The following is a 21,753-nucleotide window of genomic DNA, read 5'->3' on the forward strand; positions in this document are numbered from 1 at the left end:
CGAACTTACCTCTACCCCCCCCAAACATTCCACCCAAACAGCGTCCAATATCAACAGAACATTTGTCACTCCTGAAACAAGATGTAATTTCCTTACTACAAAAAAGTGCAATAGAACTGGTTCCCCTGCATCAACAAAACACGGGAGTTTACTCCCTGTATTTTCTCATACCAAAGAAAGACTGCTCTCTGAGACCTATGCTAGACCTCAGGCCAATAAACCTATGCATACAATCAGACAATTTCCACATGGTCACACTTTAGCAGGTCCTCCCTCTACTTTCACAGGGCGAATTACTGGATACCTTAGATCTCAAGGACGCCTATTTCCATATTCCCATTCACGCAGCTCACAGAAAATATCTGAGGTTTGTAGTGGACGGGCAGCACTATCAATTCAAAGTACTCCCTTTCGGAGTCACAACAGCACCCCGGGTATTCACAAAGTGCCTAGCGGTAGTCGCAGCCCATCTAAGAAGACAACACATTCACGTCTTCCCATACTTCGACGACCGGCTCATAAAAGCCAGCTCGTACAACCAGTGTGTTCATCACACTCGCGCTACTATCCAATTACTCCACGACATGGGGTTCACAATAATCCACACCAAGTCTCATCTGCAACCCTCTCACACGCAACAGTACCTCGGCGCCACAATAGACGCCTCAAAAGCGCTAGCCTATCCCAGTCCAGCCAGGATAGCAAGCATTCTCGCTCTCCTCACCAAATTTCAGCCGCATCACTCTCTTCCAGCTCGACTGTTCATGCAGTTCATAGGGATGATGGCCTCTTGCATATTCATAGTGCCTCACGCAAGACTCCAGATGCGTCCCATACAAGAGTGCTTAGCACGCCAATGGAACCAGGCTCAAGGTCAGCTAACAGATCTGGTGTTGGTAGATGGTCGCACTCATCGCTCTCTGCAGTGGTGGAACACCAAAAACCTTTCCAAAGGGCGACCATTCCTAGAGCCAGTTCCTCAAATTGTCATGACAGCGGACGCATCGCTCTCCGGCTGGGGAGCTCATTTATTACATCACACCATGCAGGGCAGGTGGACACCTCAACAAAAGTTATTCCACATCAACCACCTGGAGTTACTAGCCATATTCCTCGCCTTAAAAGCATTCCAATATCAGGCAAGACTTTCCTAGTCCGTATGGACAACATGACAGCCATCTACTACATACAGAAACAAGGCGGGATACACACTCTGCAGCTCTCTCAGCTAGCACAGAACATATGGAGATGGGCTATACCTCAGAACATTTTTCTCCTAGCCCAACATGTCCCAGGAGTCCAAAACACCATAGCCGATCTGTTAAGTCGTCAAACGCAACAGATCCACGAGTGGGAACTTCCTCCACAAGTTCTTCAACCATTCTTTCAAATGTGGGGGCAACCACAGATAGACCGCTTCGCCACCCACGAAAACGCCAAATGCCCAAGCTTTGCCGCCAGAAACCCACACCCATTGGCCAAAGGCAATGCGATATGGATGAACTGGTCAAGCAGATTTGCGTACGCCTTTCCGCCTCTCCCACTCATACCACTGGTGGTGCGCAAACTATGGCAACACTCACTGACTCTCATTCTAGTTGCTCCAACTTGGGCCAGACAACCGTGGTACACCACATTACTGGAACTGTCCGTAGTTCTGCACCAAAGATTACACCTCTCACCACGCCTCTTAACCCAGAACCTTGGAGAGATCAGACACCCGGACCCAGCTCAGCTCAACCTTGCGATCTGGCTCCTGGAATCTTACAATTCGGTTACCTTAACCTTCCTCCTGTCTGTATGAACGTCATTAAGGAAGCTAGACATCCTACCACTAGAGCCTGCTATGCAGCCAAGTGGAAACGATTTGTGATATATTGTCATAACAATAACATCAATCCCCTAGATGTGTCTATCCAACACATCATAGGCTACCTACTACACCTACAAAGGTGCAACTTAGCCTATACGTCTATTAGGCTACACCCTGCTGCCATAGCAGCATATCTACAAAATAGACAACATTTACCACTATTCAGGGTACCTGCCATCAAAGCCTATATGGAAGGACTCAAAAGGATAATTCCTCCCAGAGTTCCACCCTCACCTGTGTGGAATTTAAACATCGATGTCACAAGACTAATGGGACCTCCCTTTGAACCTCTACATAAATGTGAGCTACAATTCTTAACATGGAAGGTTGCTTTCCTAGTGGCCATTACTTCTCTAAGAAGAGTTAGTGAGCTACAGGCACTAACTATTCAGGAACCTTTCTTACAAATCCATCACAATAAGATTGTTCTCCGAACTAATCCTAAATTCCTCCCTAAAGTCATTTCTCCCTTCCACCTCAATCAATCTGTGGAGTTGCCCGTATTCCTCTCGCAACCACACACAGCTTTTTGTTTCTTTCTCTCCACCACACAAAGGCAATCTCATATCAAAGTCCAGGATAGCCAGATGGATTGTTAAATGCATACAAATTTGCTACCACAAAGCAAAACATACTTTAACTGTTCCTCCTAGAGCCCACTCTACAAGAAAAATAGGAGCTTCTATGGCATTTTTAGGGAACATTCCCTTAGATGACATCTGCAGAGCAGCTATATGGTCTACACCGCACACGTTCACAAAACACTATTGTGTAGATGTGCAATCAAAACATCAAGCTAGTGTGGGCCAAGCTGTACTCAAAACACTATTTCAGACTACTGCAACAGATACTGGTGGCCGCAGATAAGACGGGGGACTGCTGTACAATCAATGCATAGTGTTTAATCTGCAGCTCATATGCCTTGAACAGGAAATGCTACTTAGCAGTATGCATCTGTTCTTGGCATGTAGAGCTGCAGATCTACACACGCCCACCCGCCTCCCCGACTTCCTCTATCTGTTGCAGTATTATCTTATTTAGATACAGCATACAAGTGGCATCTTCCTGTTTCTTACAAAGCTCCATCATTTCCCTGCTGGCGAAAAACAATCTGAGGATGGAGCCGATGCCCATGCGCACTATGATCCTAAGGAGGAGTCACCTATCTTCTGACTTCCAAAGACTTTCCAGGACAAAAACAAGTGCAAACATCCGGGTCCAACACCAGATGGTGATCTATGCATAGTGTGTAGATCTGCAGCTCTATATGCCAAGAACAGATGCATACTGGTAAGTAGCATTTCCCTTTTATTAATTGGTGTGGATCTCCTTATTGAGTCGTGTCTCATTTATTGAGCAGTGTGTGTTTTTTCAGATGTCTTGCACTCCTCTGATGAGCCTAAGGCTGCTCGACCGCAATAACCCCTAGAAGAGGACCTTGGGATTGCCATAGCAAGCCCTTGTCCACTTACAAGGGCTCTCCTGGACTCTTTACACAATATCTCATTTTGATATATCATCTAAAGAGCCAGCTTCCTAAGTGAAAATATTGGTCAGTAATGTAGTTATTTTATCTGCACGTTTGACCATGTTTCTAATGGGAAAATCTTATACATTCACCCTAACCACACCTCTTAGGCCTACAAACTGTACAAAAAGGTTCAGGCTTTCACAGATTTGATTGCCAGCTATGGAGCCATTGATAATGGACTTAAACTGGGGATCAAGCCTGACCATAGTGACACCCCCTTCTCCTAAAACTCCTCCCCTCCGTCTCTGCTAACCCTTTTAATGGTTTGAGGTTTACTGTATCCTCTCTATATACACCAAAACTGAATGCCTTGTGAGGAAGGGTCGCCACACAAAGTTGACCCCAGTGAATCTTGAAGACAACCAAAGTCAACTAGAGTGCAGTCCTATGGGCTAACATTAGCCCAGGTCTGATTTTATAAAGAATAGTGTAGGCCTGAACAAAAAATATGCTTGGGGTTGTATATCTAGCCCAGAAGGTCTAAAAAAGCTTCCACGTGATGTATCTTAATTCTAACGGATTTATATACCTAGATGTAATTAAATGTCTGTCTTCCTAAAAGCAGTGGCACTTGACTGCCCATTGTTAATGAGTCATTTACTGTCATTCATCTTCAGTACTTGATTATCCAACCCCAGCCTCCTCCAGAGCTTGCTGCTCTCGGGGGCCTGAAACAATGCACATCCTGGGACGAGGTGCCAAGCCTCCTCACTCAGGATGGGCAGGGTCCACGAATGGGAAGCTTCAAAGGCTTGCCGCCTTTGTGAGCTTCCCTAGGCCACTTGCTGCTTTCAGCAACTGGTCCCCACTGGTTCTGACCCCGCTTTGCTTGGGAGAACCGGCGGGAAAAACAAGTGAGTTAGAGAGGTGTGCTCACCTCTGCCAACTCCACCCCTAAGGTGGGGTAGGTGAGGTCAATCACAACTTTCAGTCCCTGCCATCTTGCAGAGGGGGAAACCAGCCAACCAGAGTGAGACATATTCCCCCCTTCAACTGGAGGGTGGCATAATAAGGGGTGTACCCACCCCAAGGAAGAGACCCATTGGTCCCAACGTTTACTTGTAACACCCCTAAATCTAGTATTTTGGGGGCACCCCAAACCTTGCTTCCTCAGACAAGAAACCAGAAGAAGGACCGAACAGCCGTGCCGAAGCTAACAAGAAGAGGACGCCCACTGACTTGTCCCCAGCCCTTCTGGTCTGTCCCCACCTCGAACCTACAGAAGTGAAACCCCGGTGTGTCCAGCAGCCTCAAGAACCCCGAGGACCTTCCCAGCCTTCAAAAGAAATGACTCTGTCTCCTGTGAACAACTGATTTGTTCACCAACAGACTCCAGCTCCGGCAGGATCTGCGAGTCTGCACCACCCTGCACCCGACTCCCACGGCCCAGGTTCGAGTGGCCCAACACCAAGAGCAGGTCTCCCATGCGATCCTAACCCAAGATCCGGTGACCCCTGACCTGCCTCAAGCCAACACCTGCAGCCTCAATCCAGAAGGCCTCCCCAACCGCGACAAGGAGCTGGTAAGAAGATCCGACCCTAAAAGACACTCCTGCACCCAACGCCCCACAGCCTTGGGTGGCCCAACCAACGGTGTCTAGCCAACACCCAGCATCCCAACTTACCTCTCCAAGTGGTGGTTGCACCCAGAAGACCTTTGTCACCGAGTCAGCAGTTCTTTTGCAAACCTTTTGAAAGCTCTGCACCCGGCCGCCCCAGTACAGCTGAGGGTTCATCTTTTGTGCTAGCCTAAACCCACATTTGCCCTGAGCTTAAGTTCAGGAGCTTGACCCTGGGGGACCCACGAGTCTACCCCCAGAATACCAACTCCCACAACCGAATACTTACCTTTGAACCAATAACCCTATTTTCCTCCATAGGATAACATTGACTGTTTTTCTGTGAAAAGTTTCTAAGTGTGAAGTTGGAAAATCTAAGAAACCGTTTAAACCTGTAACTGAATAACAAACACTTTTACTTACCTGTTTACAGGAAATGTCCCAGTGTATTATCCAGGTATACTGCACTGTCTAAGAAAAGTAATCTGTGAAGTAATCTACTTGACATTCTACTAAAAAGCCAATACAAAGTATCTGTACAATCTATCAAAGCATTGCATTACTAGTAGTTCTACTGTAATCAAATCAAAAGTATATATACCTGAAGGAACTGAATATCAACAAACAGTGCGGACATTATGTATATGTTAATAACATCAGAGGACCGATAAGCTGTTGGAAATGTCTGGTACAGATACCTTTTGACGACCCTTCCTAAACAAGGGAACTTGTAAAAGAAGCCTGTCATCAGGCGCTCATTAGGGGGGGCTTAATTAATGCGCGTTCCTTAGTCAGACATGCTTTAGATATTAAAGAACTGATCATGGATAATGAATTAGACTTTTTATGCATTACGGAAACTTGGTTAAAGGAGGACTGTAATCCGGATATTGCGGTCGCCTTGCCCCCCAACTTCACTATGTGTAGGAAAGACAGAGAGGATGGCAGGGGAGGGGGAGTAGCCATTATACACAGAGAGACCTTGCTATGGAAGACCTTTATCCTACAAGGGCTAAAAGGAGCAGAAACATGAGCTTCTGCTGTCCTATAAATAATTCTTTTTCTGGGGCTTTGTTATATCGCTCTCCAGGTAGCAGTAATTTCTTCCTGGATTCACTAGGGGATGCTCTCAGTGAAGCATTACTTAGATATTCAAATTTTTCATTGCTTGGAGATGTTAACTTGCATTTGGAATGTAATAACAGCCCAGGAGTTTAATCTTTCCTGGAAATGGTCACCCTACTTGGCATGAAACAAGTTGTTCAGGGACCAACACATAGAGCAAGACATACGTTGGATGCCATTTGCACCAACCTCCCGTCACTTCAGATATAAAATCCAATCCCACAGGTGTGGTCTGATCACTGCTTTATTTCTTTTGCCTTTTTAATCCCTTAGAAGAACTGTGCAGTCATGAACAATAACACGGGTGCACCGAGGCGGAAATGGCATTTATTAGCCGCTAATCCTTCCTTATTAGCAACAGTCCAAGATACGGTTCCAACACTTACGGGGGAACCGGGAGAGGATTCGCATAGGTTCCATAATTGGATAACATCTATAGGTAAGGAACTAGATCCCCTTAAGTGCTCTGCTCGTATACTAAAAGAAAAATCCACAATGATCCTTGGCTTTCAAAAGAGCTGGCGGAACTTTATCTGCATTGCAAACAACTTGAACGCAAATTGAGAAGGGGATATGAAGTAACCAATTTGCAAACCTTCAAAATGTTTAGGAAACAATATCACTTGGCTATTAAAATGGCTAAAAAAGAATATTTTCATAATTGAATAACTATGGCAAAGCACAACCAAAAAGAAATATTCAAAATTGTAAAGTCTTTTACAGATCCCAAAGCTTTGCATTCTGAGATCCCCCCCGTCCCTTATGCTATGTAATGAAATCGCACTTTACTTTGAAAACAAGATTAAGGAATTTTGAGATCCATAGCCCCCCGGACTTAACCGAGGGAAAGGTGCTAGACCATAGAACGGACAGCTCTGTCCTTCAAGCCTTCCAAGCTGCCTCACTAGCTCAGACTAAAGAGGCGATATTAGCCTGTAAATCAGGCTCTCCATTGGACGCATGCCCCCCAACTTTTTTACATCATATTATCGATGTTGTGAATCCTGTGATCAACATCGTGAATTCCTCCCTAGCTACCGGCATAGTACTGGATGAATGGAAATTTGCCGTTGTGAAGCCACTTAAAAAAAACAGAATGTAGACTCATCTAATTTATCCAATTATAGGCCTATATCCCTGTTGCCAATTTTAGGTAAGATTACAGAGAGAATAGTTTATAAAGAACTCTCTAGTTTTTCGGAGTCCACTCTGATCTTTCATCCCCGTCAATCTGGATTCCGCTCAAAACATTCGACAGAATCAGCGTTACTCGAGATATCGGACACCCTGAAATTCATAACGGACAGTGGCAGGAAGGCAGTCTTGATTCTTTTAGATCTGTCTGTCACATTTGATACCATTTCGCATAATATCCTGCTAGCCAGACTGAGATCTTGTGGCATTTCTGACTTCGCATTGGCATGGATTACATCTTTTCTGTCAAATAGAAAGCAGGTTGTTTTTTTGGGATCCTTTCTAACGTCGGAACATACCGTTACTACAGGTGTCCCACAGGGGGCTTCTCTTAGTCCTCTTTTATTTAACATATATATAGCCCCACTCATTAAGTTGATCTCGACTTTTGGGATCAAAATTACATCTTATGCTGATGATACCCAGCTGATTCTGTCACTGGAAGAGAAATCCACGAGAGCTGAAGAAAATTTCAAAGCTTGTTTTACGGCAGTCATCAAATGGATGAAAAATAACCATCTCTGCTGTAATACTGATAAGACAGAAATCCTTCCGATCGGAAAAAACAACTCTTTCCAACCAAAGGATTGGTGGCCAGATGATACTGCAGCCCCCCATCAACGGTGGAGGTTGCAAAAAATCTGGGAGTATGGTTTGACTCTTCCCTTTCTTTTAAACCGCATGTCCTAAAGGTAACAGGGACCTGTTTTGGTCTCATCAAAACTTTGAAAAAATTATTTAATTTGATCCCGCTTGTCGTGAGGAAAACAGTAGCAGTGGCTCTTATATTATCACGGCTGGACTACTGTAATAGCCTCCTGGCAGAGATTAATAAAGCTACCCTGAGGAGACTACAAGTGGTACAGCACGCAGCAGCCAGATTGGTCCTAGGGCTTCCTCGTAGTGCATCTGCCTCTGCCGCCCTGAAGACCCTTCACTGGCTCCCGATTCATAAAAGAATTTTGTTTAAATTACTATTGACAACGTTCAGAGCATTTTGCCGCTTGGGTCCTGTATACCTCTCTACAAGAGTCAAACCATATATCACAACGAGGACACTTAGATCTAGCTCTGCAAATCTACTTAAGGTTTCTGGCTTCAAATTGTCAACCAAAGGAGGAAAATCGGCAACGGTATTGGGGGCAAAGGCCTGGACTTGCATGCCAAAGGAACTTAGAGCGACAGAACAGGAAGAGCAGTTTAGAAAGGCTCTAAAGACTTGGATTTTTGGAAAAGCAGACGCCAGCTGTCTGGCCCTGATTTAACTTTCAAACTGATACAGCTGACTTTAGTTATCTACAGCGCCAGGAGACTCCGTTAGGATTGACAGTTGCGCTATATAAGCTATACTTTTCATTTCATTTCATATATACAACTGCAATACAAACTGTTGGCAAACTGATTATTACTGCAAAGTACTTATCACTTACCTGTGCCAGGCTTGCTTGATTCTAGGAAATAAAATAACTAAAAGAATATTTTTATACAAACAACATTGGTCTGAGTTCAGTCTTTGAGTGTGTGACAATCATTTGCTAATTGAGTGTGTCCAACAAATGCTTAACACTATCCTCCGATACAGCCTTACTGCCCGACCACACTACCACAAAGAGAGTAAGATGCTATCTACTTTTACCTCTGCATACCTTTAGGGTTCAACTGGACTCTGTGCACACTATCACTTTGGTATAGTATATTCAGAGCCAGCTTCCTACAATTGTGCTTCACACAAGCACATGTATCCTTTTTGGTTGAAGAATTGGCATGCCTGGTTCTTTTGCTATATAGTATTTGTGTATATCAACCAATACTGCGGTTATCCAGTAGTAGGGTATCTTTCATAGTTTCACATGCCTGAATCATTCCCGTCGTCGGGATGGGAGTCCCTGGTACATAAATAAAGTAATGTCCCATTAGACATATATAGTAATAGGCCAATGGCCTCACATTAGTAACAACTCCATGTCCTTTTGTAAAAAGGACCAAACTCTAGAGAAGAGCCAATCGGCTATCACCACCCTCTGGAACCCACCTGGAAGGAGCTCTAGTCCCTCAGATTTTCTACCACATGTCGTGCTAAGGGAGTCTCCCCTGAGCTCTGCTCAGTTTTCCTTCATTTCTGGATTTCCACTGATGTTTTCTTCAGGATTCCTTCTTGTGTGTGGAGTTCTCACTCTCTTCATGGCAGATACTCCTAAGAAAGGCCTTTTTAAGCCCTGCGCTTCCTGTGGTAAAAAGAGTCTTCATTTTGATGACCAACACAAAAACTGCCTCTATTGTCTTTACCCGGACCACTCCTCAAAGGACTGTAAGGTATGTCATACCTTTTCTTCAAAGACCCTTAAAGATCGGGAGGGACGCCTTCTAATTTGGCTGCAGAGGTTTAAGGATAAAGACCAAGTCCTGTCTTCTGAGGAGAGTGAAGGCTGCTCTACATCTTCAAAATCCTCTCAGAAAAGGCCCAGAGTTGCTTCTCCGGGACCTTCGTTGCAGCCCCCTCAAAAGAAGACGCACAAAAAGTCTTCAGAGGCTCCCCTTAAGGCTTTCCCATCAAAGGTTTCTCCACAGGACGTCCCTCATACCTTTAAAAAGCCTGGTTCCACCTCGACAACGACGGCTTCGTCGACGGTGAAAAAATCCCCATCTACACCTGTGGGGATAACTTCGTCGACGACGACCGTCTCCACCTCTTTGGCATCTTCTGCCTCGTCGACGGCTGCTAAACCAGTGTCGTCGAAGATAAAAATTAAAAAGTCATCGTCGATCGCTACTCAATGTAGACGAAGAGTGTTTCCTCGAAGTCTATCCCGTCGACGACGAAGACGATCCCGTCGATGACGGCTCCGTCAACGACACTGTTGACGAGGGCTCCGTTGACGATAACACCGCCGACGACACCGTCGACGAGGGCTCCGTCGACGGGACCTTTGTCGACGTTCCCTTCAATGGTGCCAGTTGGTGCTTCACTGTCAACGACTACACAGACGACGGACTCGTCGACGACGCCAGAGTCCAAAGTGGAGAGTGCGTATGTCCATTTCAAAATCACAAAACGCACATTGACACCTGCCCTGACTTCTCCTAGCAGGGTCCAGAAGTTACCTCTGACTCACCTTTTGGAAGAGGAGGAAGATTCAGACGATGGTGGTATGTTCTGAGCTGCCGCAAGTCCTTCCGAACTCCACGTCAAGTACCAAGAGAGTTCGGACTATGACGAACAAGAACCAGAAGACCAGCCATATTATCCTGATGACAGCCATCCTCCCCAATCTCCCATGGTTTGTCCGCCCGCGTCTTTGGTTTCTGACCTCCAATTTGTGATTTCTGACTACAAACAGAGATTTCCTACTTCTGCTACGTCTCCTGTTCCGGTAGTCTCTCCGCCGTCAAGGCTGCAGCCTACACATCTTCCTCCACTGTCTGTGCTGGTCATGCCACCACCTCCAACTTCCACAGATGATGAGGATGACGAGCAACAAGAGGAGGGAGAACTCCATGATTCTCAATCGACTCATGATGAGTGGGATGATTATGTTATCCCTTGTCCAGCGTCTCCGGTGCCTACTCAAGCTGATTCGCCTCCGGAGGATATCGGGGGTTTTCATAATGTCTTGGAAAGAGCCGCACAGCGTTTCCAGATCCCTATGCCTTCTCACCAACAAGATTGTTTCCTTTATGACTTTAAAGAACCTTTCAAAAAGTCTGTACAATCAGTCCTTATTATTGACTACATCTGGGATCAGGGTGTAAAAATAATGCTCAATCCATCTTCGATTCCTCCAGTGTTGCCTCAGCTGGACAAAAAATACAGAGCTCCGGACACTGCTCCAGCCTGCCTTACCGGACATCCAAAGCTCACTCAGGCTGCTCAGAGAAAATCTAGAAACCCTGCTGCCCCACTGTCTGCTCCTCCTGACAAAGAAGGCAGACGACTTGATAATATTGGAAAACGTTTTTCTTCGATGTCTGCATTGACAGTACGTGCGTCAAATTCTTTAGCGTTATTAGGGCGCTATAACAGGCAGATGTGGGCGGACATTGCTCCATACTTGGGAGCCTTGCCGGATGACTCGAGGGAAGAAGCAAAGAAGATCTTGCTGGAGGGCGAACGTTCGGCTTCCGAGATCGATTGTGCGATGGATAGCGCCTCCACTGGTTTTCGTCAACTAGCTGGCGCTGCTGTACTACGACGCCAAGGTTGGCTGAGGGCAACTTCATTCCGGCCGGAAGTCCAGACAAAGATTCTGGACATGCCCTACGATGGTCAGCTTCTCTTTGGCCCGCATATTGATGAGGCTCTTCAGGGTATAAAAAAGGATACTGACACAGCTAGGGCTTTGGGTAACCTTCATTTAAAAAAAAAAAAAAAACCTTTTCATGGCTCAAGGGGTAGAGGTCAATCTTCCACCAGAGGAAGTTACCAACAATATCGGCCTTCCTATTCCTCCTCCAACCAACAATATCGGCCACAGTACCAACAACAGCAATCATCTTACCCTAAAACCTCCTTTCGAGAAAAAGGAGGACGACAGAAGGACGCTGCTCGGCGGCAATGACTTTCCTCTACCGTCGATCCCCATCTCCTCTCCACCCTTCAAAGTTGGAGGAAGGGTTACCCACTTCCTAAACAATTGGAAACAAATAACAACGGATCGCTAGGTTCTTCAAATGATACAGTTTGGACATTCACTAGAGTTTATTCACACTCCTCCCCAGACCCCTCCTCACCCTATGCTTCACAAAAATCTCCACCCTTTGCTCCTGGAACTTTCACTCATGCTCCAGAAGGGATCTATAGAAAGTGTTCCTCTTCATCAGCGGCGGAAAGGGTTTTACTCCCGTTTTTTCCTGGTGCGCAAAAAGGAGGAGAAATGGAGACCAATCCTGGACTTGAGAAGTCTCAACAAATTTTTAAAGAAACAGTAGTTTCACATGGTTACCATCCAAGAAGTGCTGCACCTTCTCAAAGCAAACAACTACATGGTGTCTTTGGATCTTCAGAATGCCTATTTCCATATCCATATCCACAGAAACCACAAAAAATTCCTGAGGTTCGCCGTGGCAGGCAGACATTACCAGTTCCGAGTCCTGCCCTTTGGACTCAAGTCGGCTCCACGCATTTTTACGAAATGCCTCTCTCCAGTGGTAGCATATCTCAGACAGCAACACCATCAGGTCTTTCCCTATCTCGACGACTGGCTCGTCAAGGTTCCTTCTCTGGACGGTGCGACCAGGTCTTCCGACGCCTGTCTGCAGCTTTTCAGTCACCTAGGACTCCCTCTGAATCAGGATAAGTCCGTTCTCCAGCCTTCTCAGCAGATAACCTTTCTGGGTGCTACTCTCGACACAACCCAGAATTAAGGCTTTCCCATCATAAGAGCGACAGAACAATCTTCTTCATTTGGCAAGTCACATAAAATCCATGAAGTCTCTCTCGGTACGCATCTTCAAATCCCTTCTCGGAATAATGTCATCCTGTATTCTGCTTGTTCCTTACTGTCGCCTCCACATGCGCCCTCTCCAGGAAGCACTGTCGGCTCAATGGATTCAATCCGAAGGATCCTTCGACGATGTCATTCAAGTGACCCCTCAGATGGTCACTGCTCTGCAGTGGTGGACTCGTCCACGGAATCTTTCGCAAGGTCTGCCTTTCTTGCTCCAGGCTGCTCCACAGGTCATCACAACAGATGCGTCCCTGGAGGGTTGGGGACCTTTCCTCCAGAAACTTCGAATCAGCGGGAAGTGGTCTCCTGCTGAACGAAAGCTTCACATAAACCTCCTCGAGCTACAAGCTGTCTATCTGGCTCTCCTGGCGTTCCTTCCCAGGATCAAAGGTTCTCTAGTGCCTCTCCCGACGGACAATACTACGACGATTCACTACCTGACCAAGCAGGGAGGGACTAGTTCCCTGACACTATCTCACGAATCTCAAAAGATCTGGAACTCGTTACTCCATCACAACATTTCCCTTCGAGCGGAATATGTTCCAGGTACAGACAACGTACTGGCTGATTCTCTAAGCAGGCAAAAAACAACATGCCACGAATGGGAGTTGAACCAGCGGACTCTCGACCGCATATTCTCCCAATGGGGTACTCCTCTCCTGGACCTATTTGCTACCAAACCGAACGCCAAATGCCAAAATTACGCAAGCTGGCATCCCCAACGAGGATCTCTAGGGAATGCATTTTCGATTGCGTGATTCAACGTCTTTGCATACGCTTTTCCACCGATTACCCTGATTCCCAGGGTCCTCAGAAAAATGAAGACAGAACCCTGCACGCTAATCCTAATAGCTCCGGCGTGGCCGCGTCAGCATTGGTTCACGGAGCTCCATCTTCTCTCTCTGGAGCCGCCGATCTCTTTGAAACCGTTTCCCACTCTCCTCACAATGAACCGGGAGCAAGTCCTACATCTGGATCCAGCATCTCTCAAGTTATCGGCTTGGCTCCTGAGTTGCAACAGTATCTTTCTTGGAAGACAGCACTCCTTCTAGCCCTTACCTCTGCCAGGCGTGTAAGTGAGCTCCATGCATTCTCAGTTCAAGACCCTTTTTTTCAGTTCAAAGATGACAGGGTCATACTGCGGACTAATCCTAAATTCGTGCCCAAAGTCCTGTCAGACTTTCACCTCAATGAACCTATAGTCTTATGGACCTTTTTTCCAAATCCTCAAACGGCGGCAGAAAGAACTCTACACTCTCTAGACCTTAAACGCTGCCTTAAATTCTATCTTCACAGGACAAAATCGTTCCGCAAATCCAACCAACTCTTTGTGGCTTACAGTCGACCTAGGAAAGGTCTTCCACTGACTAAACAAAGTATCTCTCGTTGGATCTCTGGAGCTATTACTTTTTGTCATCAGCAAGCGGGCCACCCCTTGTGTTACACGGTTCGAGCCCATTCCACTAGAGCGATGTCTACTTCCATGGTACTCTTTGCGGGTGTCCCTATCACAGACATTTGCAGAGCGGCAAAATGGAAGACGCCGCATACATTTACCAAGCATTACTGCTTGGATACGGAACTCATGAAGGATGCTGCGGTGGTACAGGCGGTGTTGCGACATCTATTTCGCTAGAGGTGAGCCCTTTTTTCATCCCACCATCCTTTCTTTTATACGCACATTTCTATATTGTGTTCCATAATGGTTTCTTTGATTGACCTTTGGTACTTTCTATGTTTTACATTGATATGTTATTATCTGATGAATTTTTATATGCTGTACCATCCGAAATGTGCTTATCATTGCTTACTACTCTTATTCAGGCATGTGAATCTATGAAAGATACCCTAATACTGGATAAGGAATGCGTTACTTACCTGTAACTGCAGTTTTCCAGTATTGGTATCTTTCATAGATTCACATGCAACCCACCCGCCTCCCCTGAAAGGGCTCACCTAGTTCTCTCAGTGATACACCTTCTTAGCACTGTGCTTCCGAAAATCTGAGGGACTAGAGCTCTTTCCAGGTGGGTTCCAGAGGGTGGTGATAGCTGATTGGCTCTTCTCTAGAGTTTGGTCCTTTTTACAAAAGGACATGGAGTTGTTACTAATGTGAGACCCTTGGCCTATTACTATATATGTCTAATGGGACATTACTTTATTTATGTACTGGGGACTCCCATCCCGACGACGGGGAATGATTCAGGCATGTGAATCTATGAAAGATACCAATACTGGATAACTGCAGTTACAGGTAAGTAACGCACTCTTTCTCCATCACCTAGGTGAAAACTAATCTACAGCTCTCCTTGAGAAGTGCAGTTAACTTTGGAACTACATATTAACCAGCCTAGGCAAAGGATTCTGAGGGCAGTTGAGACCTGCCCGGTTATCATAGAGACCATCTTCCATGTACAGGTCCCCAGGAGACGTTTATGATTAGTGGTTCCAGAGTATGCTGGATATGATGCTCACTTGTCTTTACAGTTTTTGTCGTTTAACTCATTATAAGCCGATGGAGCTTCGTAATCATTTGGATAACGATCCGATACGAGTTCAAAAGATGTGTGGCTTATTATTCATTGCTTGTGTTTTTCTCAAGGGGTTTGCTCACATTTTCTTTTAACACAGTAATAATTAACTCCATTCATCTGAGCTACCTGGTTTCTTCTAGGAAACCAATAAATAAACTTTCAAATGACATTACACACTTCTCAAAAGATAGTTTCAGACACATGGAAAAATTAACCTTAACCAGTGGATGGCATTATAACAGTATTTTGTTCTTGTATTCTGTATTTTATTGTATTGTATTATATTATACAAACTAAATATAATTTTGAGCTGTACCTTCACTGAAGAACTTTCTGTTATTTGCTTTGTCACGTAGGTGCTTTGCCCCAGATGTGATGTTGGCGTTGTGGCACTTAAAAGGAAACAGAAGAAACTGAAGGAACCACCAGGACTGAGTGGAAAGAAAGTATTTGCCAAGTTGGAGAGCCTGGCTGATTTAGAAAGTGCGCTATCTGAAAGCAAGGACACTGCAGCAGCTGTATGTATTCTATTCTGCGCTGCAACATAATTTTTTTTTTTTTGAAGCCCCCTAGTCTTGCAAGCCTTAGGCGAGCCCATTGGCAAATATTTCCAGAAGACTTTTAATAAAGTTTGTTATTGCTTTGTTTTGGAAAAGAAACTTGTAGGATAATCGATTGTGAAAGTATGGGGCTGAGATTCTTTAGTCTTGTTTGCTATGGCTGAGCTCCCAATTTCTAAAATGAAGTTACTGCTTAAAAATAAGGCTTTCAAATCTTACCCTTTGTAGCTTGGCACAAGCAGCATGACTTTCCTCAGAGAAAGCGCATATGGTGTATGAACACAAGTACTAAAAAACATTCACGCAGTACAATTTCCAAACTAATTTCCATGAAAGAAAGACAATCCTAGATTATTATAACCCAAAACTAAATTAATGTATTGCATTTTTGGAGAAAAGGATTTACGGCATTAGTGCCCTGGTTGTGTGTTTAAAACATAGCCCCTAGTATTTAATAGTTAATTCATCTTTGGCGTCTTTGAAACAGACAATGGGCCCTAGTCAAGTGGTTTAAAAAAAATTGTTCTTGCTGGCTTTTTAAACCCCCATCTCTGGAGTTTGAAATATCTTTAAGCTTCAGGGACCATTCCTTTGTTTGGACAGAAGGCCACAGGTGTGGAACAAGACTTGCCCCAATTTCTTTTAGGACCACAGTCAAAAGATGAGTGTCAGGTGGAGTTGCCTGGCTTTCTCATGACGTCACACTGATTCTATTTCTGGGACTTTACTTTTCCCCATCTCTATGAAATGTTATCTTCACAGCAAGAGGAATTCCTAGATGAGATTTAATGCTTTAGGAAGATACTACTTTCCCAAGATTCAAATGAAGGCAGGTCGAGACAAGAGCGGGGTTCTTTAACTGCAGTCTTTGTCTTTGTGTCGTCTTAAATTCTATCAACTGTCTGACATGTGAGTGAGCACTTTACTTAATATTGGCAACTCGATAATGATTGTAAGTGGTCTCAACTCGTTGTCCCTCACAACCGCTGTTTCCAACACTGAATGGCTGATTCAACTCAGTGTACTGAGTCCTATCTTTTCGAGAGTGTTCCAGAGAGGTTTGGCTATGCTCTTTCTCCTTGGGCTCCATGGGTCCACCCTAAAGTCTGCCATTTATAATTTTGGCCAGACCTCTTATGATTAAAGCGAAACCCACCCCTCTTTCACACCTTTGCTATCTCAGAGAATGAAATGTAGGAAAGTCTGTTGGAGTAACTTCTTCATCTGAAAGAGACACGTTAGTGATAGATTCCTTACCTTAGACTACCCCAGGCGTCAAACTGGATCCGGAAAGTTTTTTCGTTAGTAGTACCCCTGCGCGTCAGTAGGTGGCGTTGTGCGGCTCCGCGTCCGTTGCTGGCGTCGTATGCGCCGAGATGACGTCACGGAGACTACTTAGGTGCCACCCATGTGCGCTGACGTCAGTTCTTCCTTTTTCCGCGCCAGTAAGCGCAGATCCAGTTAGAGAACGTACCTTAGTCGCTTTTTGACTATCTTTTTGACACTTTTTGTCTCCTGTAAGTTTGAGTTGGTGTCATAGGGATGCCTGGTTTAAAGTCTTGTAGGGCCTGCCGGTGCAATATGTCTGTGGCGGACCCCCGCAATGTCTCTCTACTGCCTGGAGAGCGATGACGACTTCCAGGCCTGCATGGACTGTTTGGCCATGGCCCGGAAGGCCTTGAGGGAGCGGCGCCGGAAGCTGTTTGAAGTCCGGCACTCGTCCCCATGCCGTTCGCGGTCTAGGGGCCGCTCCAGGGAACGCTCGCGGGGCCACCATCATCACTCCTCGGGCTGCAAGTCTTCACCCTCGGATTCGGGTAAGAGACGAAGAAGCGTTGTCGCTCTCCGATGTCCCCCTATTGATCCCCGTATGCGGACGAGGGGGACAGGGGGTTCTGCCCCTGTGTCTCCTTCGGAGCCTGGGAGTCCCGCGGCCTACCCACCTTACCCTGGTCCGTCAGCGACTCCCGCTCAGGTGCAAGAATTTATTGCCACCTTGGACCGCCTGTTTAGGCCTCGGGCTCCCGCCGGCGCGCCCTCGGGCCCCATGGACCCGTGTCCGGATCCTGTTGGGCCGTCGGCGCCGGTGGATCTGGCCCCGGCGCCGCTTGATCCTGCACCGCTGGCTCCGGCCACGGCACCACAAGGTCCCTTGCTGCCACCTCCGCCACCGCAGTGTGTAGTGTGAGAAAGTGCCATCTTTCTTGCATGGTATGCCCCCACTTTTTGCTAAATTGCTGAATGTACTTTGACTGAGTGTACCCTGGACTCCCGCCAATCAGGTGCCCAGGGCCTATGTTCCTTCCTTAAAACACACACACTCCAAATTGGCAAACCCTGGCCACATGTCAGCCCCTGGTAAATGGTACCCTAGGTACCCAGGGCCTTGTGACCAGGGAAGGCCCCTAAGGGCTGCAGCACTCATTGTGCCACCCTTAGAGGCCCTGTACCCTTACACACACACACTGCCTTTGCAGGCTGAGTGTCTGGGTGCAGGACAAAAATGAAGAGTCGACATGGCACACATCTCTGTGTGCCATGCCCATTACCTACACTGCCAAGGCATATGTCAGCCACCCCTCTGGCTGGGTGCCTTATGCCCATGGTGTGGGCACAGGAGCAGGAGCCCTGTGCCCCTACAGTACCCAGGTCCATTCCAGGGCACTGTAAGTGCAGTGCTGCCATTTAAGAGTACATGGTGCTGAGAGCTCATCAAACACGAGCTCCACAGCACCATAATGGCAACACTGAAGACTGGGAAGTTTGGTATCAAACTTCTCAGCACATTAAACCCACACTGATGCCAGTGTGGGATTTAATGTACCGAGCACCCCAGAGGGCATCTTACAGATGCCCCCTTACAACTAACCTACAATCCACGTCTGCTCTGAGGCTGCCCAGGCTGCCACACAGCAGACACGTTGCTGGACCCCTGGGTGGGAGAGCCCCTGCTCTCCCGGGCCTGCAACAATGCACATCCTGGGTGAGGTGATAAATCTCCTTCCCCAGGATGAGCAAAGGGAAGCTTCAAAGGCCTGCCGCCTCTAGGAGTTTCCCCAGGCCACTGCAACCCCCACTCTGGCGGAAAGCTTGGCCGGAAACCCCATACAAGGACAGGGGATGTGCCAGCCTGCCCACCCCACCCCTCAGGTGGGGGAGGCGAGGTGAAGCACATCTCCGGGCTCTCGCCATCTTGAAGATGGGAGGCCCTACCCTATTAGGATTAGGCTACTGCCCCCCTCCCACAGGAGAGAGGCAGGATAGGGCGTGTACCCACCCCAGGACAAGGACCCATTGGTCCCTGGCCTTCACCTACCTGTAATGCCCCTAAATCTAGTATTTAGGGGCACCCTGAACCTTCCTTCCCCAGATCCCAGATTCGAAACTACAAGATGAGCAAGAAGAACAAAGACCTGCCCTGCAGCTGCTAAAAAGAGGAAGACACCAACTGCTTTGGCCCCAGCCCTACCGGCCTGTCGACCCTCGAACCTGCTCCTGCTCCAGCGCGGCATCTCTTGTGGCCAGCAACCTCAGAAACCCCGGAGGACCTGGCTACCTTTGAACTCTGATTCCCTGGGACTCCCATGAGTTTCTGGCCACTCATCCTACGACCGAGAGCTTGGTCATCCAAGCTTCGACGTCCCAGAGCGCCTTTCCCACGGCTCCGCCGGATAAGGACTCTTAAGAAGCTGGAGCAGTTCGGCAAGCGGTTGTTCCCTTCGGCCAGCTTAGGGCTGCAGTCAATGAACGCCGCATGCCTCTTGGGCCGCTATTCTCACGCGGTGTGGGATGCCGTTGCACAGGTGTTGCTTCAGTGTCCTGAAGAGGCCCAAGCTGTGCTGTCTCAAGCTGTTGCCGAGGGTAAGGATGCGGCTAGGTTCACCATTCGGTGTGGTTTGGACACCACGGACTCATTGGGTAGAGCCGTTGCTATGACTGTGGCGCTTCGTCGCCACGCCTGGTTGAGATCTACCGGGTTCTCGCCAGATGTACAAAGCTCACTCATGGACATGCCCTTTGATGGCATCTGCCTGTTTGGCGATAAGTCCGACAGTGCGCTGGAGCGTTTTAAGGACTCGTAGGCTATGGCCAAGTCCTTAGGTCTTTCTACGAAAAGCCCAGCCACTCCTGGTTTTCGTTCCTTTCGTGGCAGGGGCGCCCAGGCGCGTTCCTTCAGCAAGCCTGTGCAGACCAGTCGCAGCGCGGCCGCGGACGCCGCTTCTGCAGAGGTGAGTCTGGAAATCAGCGTGGGTGCCAGTCCACCTCCGCCCCCGCTGCTTCTACCTCCAAACCTTCCTAATCCGAGCTTTGTGGAGTACCCCATGTCAGTGAGTGTCAGGATCCGCCATCGGACAAGTGGGTGTTTGTGAGAAAGTGTCTCTGTATATGCTGTTCCCAAATAGGTACAGGGTGTACAGAGTCCACAGTCCCCAAGGGTTTGACAGAGGCTAAAGTTAGATATAACCTTACTCTCTAAAGTGGTAGCTTGGTCGAGCAGTAAGGCAGTATCAGAGGACAGTGTAAAGCATTTGTTGTACACACTCAGTCAGCAAATGGTCTCACACACTCAATAACTGAACTCTAGGCCAATGGTTTATATATACAAAATATATGCTTGTTTTATTTTAGAACTAACAATTGGAATTAAAATATACTTTCTCAGAATGAGATGCTTTATATAAATACTTTTGCAAGATGTAATTGACTTTTGTAAACAGTTACAAGCGGTTGCAATAGGCAACACTATTTTAAACACAATAATACATTGAGTTCAATGGAAGTTTCATGTTATTTGACACAGATTACTTTAAGGATTACTTTTGGAATTCCAGGACTGGATCCTAGGTTCAGTCCTGGGTCAGTACTCCGAATCAAGTGATGAAAGTCGACTTAATTACTGTAATGATTTTTAAACAATATTTAGCGATTTTAAAAGTTGACACTTAGAAAATATTTCAAAGAAAACCGTCAATGATTCCCTATGGAAGAAAACTCAGGTTACAGGTACAGTATGTTCTTGTTACTTTTGTATTCCAGTACTGGGTGCCTAGACTCAGTACTGGGACCTTTATCCAAAACGGGTAAGTAATTACGTTTTCAGATATTATACGATTTTTGAGGAATATTTAAAGATTGCAGAAATCGACACTTAGAAGAAATTTCACAGAAAAACAGTCAATTATTTCACAGAAAAACAGTCAATGGTTTCCTACGGAAGAAAATTGAGTTAAGGCTAAGTACAGTTGGAAGTCTTTTTCAGAGTCAGTGCTGGGCACCAAGATCCAGCTCTGGGAGCTCACCTAAGAGCAGGTGAGTGTTTTCGTTACTCGGCTGATTTTTGGTGAATTTTTTAAGATTTGAAAAGTCCACACTTAGAAGAAATTTCAGGAAAAGCCAGTCAATGTTACCCTATGAGTTAAATAGAGTTTGCGGTTTAAGGGTAAGTAGGTACAGTTGGTTCACCCTCATTGGCTCTAGGGCGGCCGGGTGCAGAGAGAGTTAGGCCCAATGTTATCCTATGAGGGATAGGGGGGCCTTGGTTGGTGGCTGCTGACGGGCAAGCCACGCGGCTGTGGGAGCTGGGCTCCTGGTCACTTACTCAGGGCAAGTGGGGAAGTAGGTAGGTGTAGAGTTTTCACTGCCAGGGCCACTCTGGGTGCAGAGTGCTTTTGAGCCTTCGGGCGCTCAATTGATTTCAATGGGAAATCTCCGGTTTAGAAAAAGACTGCAAGCTCGGGGACGAGGACTCTTCAGGTGCCACCACCACTTCGAGAGGTAAGTTGGGTAGTTGGAGGATAGGTAGGTACCCCGGGATTGGGCACACGGGCCGTGAGGCGCCGCGTGCAGGGGTGCCTTTTGGTGTCGGGAAATCTTACCCTCTGTTGATCGCGGTTGGGGGGGCACCTTGTTCTGAGACTGCAGGCTACTTCAGGA

At 46.8% G+C, this 21,753-nt stretch overlaps 1 pseudogene across 1 annotated transcript in view; it reads left to right on the forward strand.

The window, feature by feature from the left end:
* The window catches only part of LOC146866933 (lysine-specific demethylase 5B-like), a 623,554-nt pseudogene that overhangs the window by 305,254 nt on the left and 296,547 nt on the right, over positions 1–21,753 (forward strand). The window contains exon 8 of the transcript XR_014966711.1: positions 15,616–15,777. The product of XR_014966711.1 is annotated as a lysine-specific demethylase 5B-like (transcript). The remainder of the gene's footprint in view (positions 1–15,615; positions 15,778–21,753) is intronic.

This window comes from Triturus cristatus, chromosome 1_2 (assembly GCF_964204655.1).
Source record: "Triturus cristatus chromosome 1_2, aTriCri1.1, whole genome shotgun sequence".
Classification (NCBI taxonomy): Eukaryota; Metazoa; Chordata; class Amphibia; order Caudata; family Salamandridae; genus Triturus; species Triturus cristatus.